The sequence below is a fragment of the Sphaeramia orbicularis genome, chromosome 17 (genome assembly GCF_902148855.1).
Source record: "Sphaeramia orbicularis chromosome 17, fSphaOr1.1, whole genome shotgun sequence".
Lineage (NCBI taxonomy): Eukaryota > Metazoa > Chordata > Actinopteri > Kurtiformes > Apogonidae > Sphaeramia > Sphaeramia orbicularis.
Genome location: NC_043973.1, coordinates 34,784,656 through 34,791,967, shown reverse-complemented (window position 1 = coordinate 34,791,967; position 7,312 = coordinate 34,784,656).

Sequence of the window (7,312 nt, the reverse complement as noted above, 5' to 3'; positions counted from 1 at the left end):
TGATCTCCATGGGTTTTACTGAGGAATCAATGCTGTGGAAGATGACGGTGTTTCCACGGTAACTACGGAGCCTCTGAACATCCAAATAGGTCATATCTGATGACCATGAAAAGATGATACACCAGTTATTTCCATGTATTGACAGGATTAGTGGTTCCACAGGTATTAAACAGTTTAGATCAGTAGATGGTTTGTGTCTCCGGTGGCCGTTTGGGTTTTTAACTGCATTTCATTCAGTTTTCCATTACAATACTTTAAACATGCCTTTTAATTTTAACTCCAGTACCAAACCTGAATCAGTACTTCTGCATCTACCTGATTGTATTTTTACACAACTGTCTGTACCTTTACTTAACCCTTTCATGCACAGTGGTCACTACAGTGGACAGCTATTCTCCAGCTGTTCTCTTGTATATTCATTAAAAAAATTATTAAACCATTAAAAGTCTTCAAAAACAATGGTTCTGCAATCCAGTCCTCACTCCTGTGTGTGTCATGTGACTGAAACAGACAGAAAAGAAAACATGGAATGAATAAAAGCACTGTTTTTGTCAGTACAATGACACAGATACTGATGGAAGAACTGAAGGGATTTGGGTTTTTATCAAGAAAACATGTTAAATGGATAGATATCAGCTGTGAAATTAAACTACTATGAGCTATTTTTGTTGGTATCATTATATTTGCCCAAATACATGTACCTGTAGTTGGACTAGGCATTAAAATGAACAAGAAATTGAAGAAAACATGGGTGGTCTAATAATTTTTTCCATGATTGTATATTCATGGGTTTTGTTGTTTCAGTTCCATATCCGCCAACACAGTGGACACTTATGCACCATCCCATAATAATACACTGACATTCAGACCATTACTGTAACTTTGTTGTTCAGGATAAACCTGATCTGCACTAACGTGTTTTTAAAATCAACTGCTAATTGTTATAATTAATAGTTTTCTTAAACAAAAAGTTTTTGGGTTGTTTTTTTTTTTGCATATTATTTCCATGAAGTGAGTAATAACTAATATTAGAGTATATTAAAATATGAGAAAACATCAGATTAGCTGCATCAGAAATGTTTTTATTTCACAGTTTTCACACAGTCTATCACTTTCTGATGATGGGTTTCAAATATTTGTTTCTTTGCTTCAAAAATTAAACATGGTGTCCAGCTGAGTGGACTTCATGAAAAATAGGTTCATCAAAAAATTCAATCGCATAGTATTTTTCATGCCTAAAGAGGAACAAAAACACTCAGGAGAAAAAAATCTAGATTTTTTTTTTTTTTTTTTTAATGCTGTTTTTATCTGATTTTAATTTGTCTTTGTTTTTATGATGGTTGTATTTTGTTGTTCTTAGCCCGCTTTACACCCTGTGTTATCACTAGTTTTATTTGCTTATTTAATCCCTTGTCTTTTTTCACGCTTTTGTGTCTTCTGGCTTAGACTACTGCAACAGCCTGTTTACATGCTTAAACAAGAAGGAGCTGGCCCGTCTACAGTTTGTCCAGAACTCTGCTGCCAGGCTTTTGACCCGGACAAACAGGAGAACCCACATCACTCCCATCCTTAAATCTCTCCACTGGCTCCCTGTTCTATATCGTCTTCATTTCAAAATTCTTGTGCTAACTTTCTGGGCCCTACATGGCCAGGCCCCTGCATACATTGTTTCCCTGATCCAGCCCTACAGCTCGACTCGTAGGTTGAGGTCTTCAGGACAGCACCTGCTGATGGTTCCACGCACCTGTTTTAGCACACGCGGTGACAGGTCCTTTAAAGCTGTGGCACCACGACTATGGAATGACCTGCCTCTACACCTACGGTCCATGGACTCTGTTGAGAGCTTTAAAGAACACCTCAAAACCCTCCTGTTCAAAAAGGCTTTTTAGTCTCCCACCTGACCCAGGGCCACCACAGACTAACTACACTCTATGTATTCATCATAAAGTACTCCATGTGCCCCCCCCCCTCTCCCCCAGTCTCTCTGTATCTCTATTGCTCTCTCTTTTCTCCTCCTTTACTCTCTCTCTTTAACCCCAACTGGTCAAGGCAGATGGCCATCCTTCAGGAGTCTGGGTCTGCTCGAGGTTTCTGCCCGTTAAAGGGAAGTTTTTCCTCGCCACTGTCACCAATCACAAGTGTTTGCTCCTGAAGGACTCTGTTGGGTCTCTGTAAACTTGATTTGACTCTGATTTGAATTGATAAAGCACTTTTTGACTCTGTCTGTGAAAAGTGCTCTATAAATAAAATTTACTTACTTACTTACTTTTATGTTTGGTGTACGGCACTTTGGCCAGCTGTAAAGTTCTTAAAGTGCATTATAAATAAAGTTGGTATGGTATGGTATGGTATGGTATGGTATGGTATTAAGGTTCTCATAATTCATGCATGAAGGAGTTAACTTGAAGTATGAGTGATCTGCTGGGACAGATATTGATATAATTTAGGAGTGATCCAGAGTTTGTGTTGTAATGTGGTTTACATGTGGGTCTGCGATGGAGGTGGGTGGGGGGATTGCAGTTGTCACCCATGGGATGTGTGTCTCAGAAACAGAGGTAGCTGCCAGTAGTCATTACCACAAGGCTGGAGAAAGGCGTCACGTCAATATGATGAAGCACCGCCGAGCTGATTTGTATTTTCATCCTTCACTTATTGTCTTCAGCTGGAATGACCGCTGCTGGCGTGTGTTCCAGCAGAAACAGCATTCTGAGAGCAAGATAAACTGACCATAATGAAACGGACTCTGTCAGTGGGGATCCTTTACAAGTACCTCATTTTTCCCTGAGATAAAAGCCAAAAGTGTCAGGATGATGTGAGTTATAGAGACTGAAAGAGAACTTTGAAACAACACACTAATGCATTACACCTCAGGGAGGCATTATGTTCAGATCCGCTGCAGACTGTACAGCTCCTGCTATAGACAGAGAAATTTGAAGGTAATTCTTCAAATTGCCAAGACATCAAAGACTCCTTGTCGACCTACAACATTTTTTATAATGACAAATCCTTCCATCCATCCATGAACCTGAACACTTACATGGAAAAGCTTCAACACACTAGCTGACCCCTGATATATTTTTACTCTCTGTAATTCAGATGTTGAAATTAGACATGGTGGTTGGGATTAAGATTAAGAATGTGGGACCTAAATGCATTTTCTTATCATATCTCTTTGGACTTCAGTCCATTCATCTCCCTCTACTCTTGTTGTACAAACAGAGTTTTCTGGGGCGACAACGTTTCCAATGAGTCTGCTTTGTGTAATGGCTTTGCCTCTCGGTCTGTTGGTCACATGATCCGGTTTAGAATCATCTACAAAGTCCAGATCTTCCAAATGGAGAGGGGGAGCCTGTCTGTCTTCTGTTCAGCTTCCTTTTTTTTCTTGATTCCACAGAGAACCATGCAGAGATCAAACCAAGAGATAATCTAAAAAAAAAAAAAAAAAAAAAGAAAAAAAAAAAAAGCTTACTTGATCGTGGAAAGCTGCTGCAGAAGAAAAAGGCATCAGCATCGACTCAGGCCAACAGCTGGACATCCAACAATTTATACATGTATGGGCCTATATTTACATGAATATTATAGATTTATTTATACAGTCAAGAGAGGGACTACATTACTGTGCATTACATGTAGAGTTTGTCCTTGTTCATTATTCTTCTGTAACACAATATACTTGACTGCAGTCTGTCCAAATTAACCCTTTCATGCACAGTGGTCACTCCAGTGGTCACTCCAGTGGACAGTTCTTCTCCAGCTGTTCTCTTGTATATTCATGGGTTTGGTTCTTTTAGTTCCATATCAGCCAACACAGTGGACACTTATGCACCATCCCATAATAATACACTGACATTCATACTATTACTGTCACTTTGCTGTTCTTGGTAAACCTGATCTGCACTAACATGTTTGAGTGGAAATCAATTGCTAATTGTTATTAGACTGTAATTAACAGTTGTTGTTTGTTTTTTGTTTTTTTTAATTAACCCTTTCATACATGAATTGTGAGAACCTTAGTCAAGATATTTTTCCTGAGTGTTATTATTTCTCTTTAGGCATAAAAAACAATGCAATTTTGCAAGTTTTTATGACCCTATTTTTCATGGAGTTACAAAAATGTCCACTCAGCTGGACACCGTGGGTTTAATTTTTGAAGCAAAGAAACATGTATTTAAAACGCAATAACAGAAAGTGATATACTGTGTGAAAACTATAAAATAAAAACATTTTTAATGCAGCTAATCTGATGTTTTCTCACATTTTATCATACTCTAATACTAGTTATTACTTCATGGAGATAATATGCAAAAAACAAACCTTTTTGATTAAGAAAACTGTTAATTACAATCTAATAATAATTAGCAATTGATTTCCACTCAAACATGTTGTTTGTCAATCATGCTGAGTGAACATTTTTGGAACTCCATGAAAAATATGTTCATTAAAAAAAAACCTCAATTGCATTGTTTTTTTTTTCTTTCAGATGCTTAAAGAGGAATAAAATCACTCAAGAAAAATTTTTGACGAAGGTTCTGATAATTCATGCATGAAAGGGTTAACTAAAATATAATAATTAATGTCTTGTGTTTTTTCACTAAAAGACCTCAGGCGAGCACCACTCACACTAATACATTTGTAATAAAATCACAAGAAGAAGAACAGATAAATCAGAAACAGAAATGAAGAGATGTAACTTTTTTACACAAATTACAGTGAAAAACTACATGCAACTTCATGAAAATAAGAGTAAAATGAAGCTTTTTGACAGACATGTGAAAACTGAGCTTCATATGTCCTCATCATGTAAAGGCCTGTTTAACCCATGAACACCCAGCGCTACTTCTGTGGCAGCTCCCAAATACATTTTTCTCTCTAACCTTTTTTAAGTGATTTATCTCCATTAATTCTGATATTGTCTTCTGTATTTTACAGTTTGTTTGTTTTTCAGTGAAAATCATGCATTTTCCAACATTTAATTTACTGATCTTGTCGATGTTCATAAAAGATCAGATTAAAGTTGAGGCTTATTATTTCAAAAACAGAGAAAACTGAGGAAAAAGGAATTTTTTTTCGTTACTGGTGAATCAATGTGTAGAAGATGAAGGTGTTTCCACGTTCACTACGGAACCTCTGAACGTCCAAATGGGTCATATCTGATGACCATGAAAAGATGAAGAACTGTATTTTACACCAATTATTTACATGTATTAACATATTTAGTCTTTCAGAAGTTATTAAATATTATAGATCAGTAGATGATTTTAGTCACCAGTGGCTGTTTGGGTCTTTATGGGTTAAACAATTCTAAATTTACATGATGATAAAATCTCTATACTGAAAATAAAGGATGTAGATTTGTTGCTGGTCTTATTTGGGTGCTTTGTTTATGATATTCTGTTCATGCTTTCTTTTCTTATATTCCTCTTTTAATAGGTCTTATTTATTTTATTGTAATTTTGTCTGTCAGTTTGTTTTTGCTTTCTCTTCTGCCCAGTTTTACTCAGTTCTGGTTGTAGTTATTGTTACCATTAGAATTATCACCATGGTTGTTAATATTTGTATTACTGATATTTTCTTGTGAGGATCTTCACCACTTTCTTCTTCCTCATGCCCACACACACACACACCCACACACACCTAAACACACACACACACACACACACACACACACACACACACACACACCTCCATGTCAGGTCTGGCATTGAAATGTGGTTCAACCAAACTCAAATACAGACAGTAGAATGTCACAGGGAGCTTCATATACTTTTTGAAGTTTCCTTTGGCAAAGCAAATTTCTTCAGCACCAAAAAGCAGCCAGACTACAAAAAAAAATCGGACCAATGGCCCTGTATCTTACCGGCCAAATTCAAAGCTTTGGGAAATGTATCCAGATGCCATTTATTCTCACCCAGTTCTGTGTATTTATTCTATTACAGAAATAGCCCATGTTTTGGTCATATTCCAATCAGATCTGTCAAAAATTCAAATTCCAACTTGATATCATTGATACTGATTTATTGGCTCAATCCACTTCCTATCTCTTATAATGGGAAAATTTTTCTAAGTCGCACCAAATCCAGAATCAGATCTGAATGGAAATAATTTCAGTCCCTTGTGTTGACATCATCATACAGAAGCTGTATACCAAGTTTGAAGTCAATCAGAACTGGAGTTTGGGAGAAAAAGATGATTGAAATTTTTTCCCCATAAGAGCCCATGTGAAATTTTGCGTCAGTTCCAGATCCAGAAGAAGATCCTGATCAGCATGTGGACATTATGTTTGGGTCATCTCCCCATCAGGGCTGGACTGGAGAAATTTACACTGGATATCATTTATATTTACTGAGTTATTGCATCCATCCACTTCCTATCTCTGATAATGGGGAAATTTTTCAAAGTCGCACCAAATCCAGAATCAGATCCAGATCCAAATAACTTCACTAACTTTTGTTGACATCATCATACAGAAGCTGTATACCAAGTTTGAAGTCAAACGGAATTGTAGTTTCGGAGAAGAAGACGATTGAAAGTTTTGTAATGGAAGACAGATGACAGACGCTGCATGACGACAGTAGCTTGCGGCCTGTTGGCCAGTAAGCTAAAAACCAAAACAAAAAAAAAGAAAATTATGGATGTTACTCTGATAAATAACATCATTGTGCAGCAGTGTAATGGGTTGTCAAACAAACAGCTCTTTGCTTCTATATTCATTTGTTCAGCTGGTCCAGTGTGTGTAATAGTTATCTATTCATCTGTAAATAAACACCAGGGCGTCATGAGGATACTGGATTCAGGATGTAGGATGTAGGATTTAGGATTTAGGATTTAGCGATGTATCGTCTGGTTTAACCCCAGGTTTTATTATCACAGAGGGGCACAAATGCAAACCTGAACTGGCTCGAAGCAGCTTATGTTCGAGATAGTCGATCAAACATCAAAACACCCACCTACTGAACACTGACCCATAAAGGAAAGGATATAATCCTAAAACAAGGACTAATTAAAGCAGTAAAGCTTTAATAACAAACAGGCTGGAGTTCTGTTTTTTCACTCATTCTTTACTTTATTCCAGATATTTTAGCAGCACCAGAGTTCAGCTGAAAAAATTAGGCTAAAATTGCTTTAAATACTATCAGACAAAATCTAAACACATGAACTTAATGGAATACACAACTGAAATTCTAACCACATATGCTTGTACCTTAATAGTACAGTGTTAATTGTAATATTATCATAGTCTACAATCTAAATCAGTCCAAATATACCACAAACTAAGATTAAAACTGAACTCAAATTAGTAAATTAATATAAA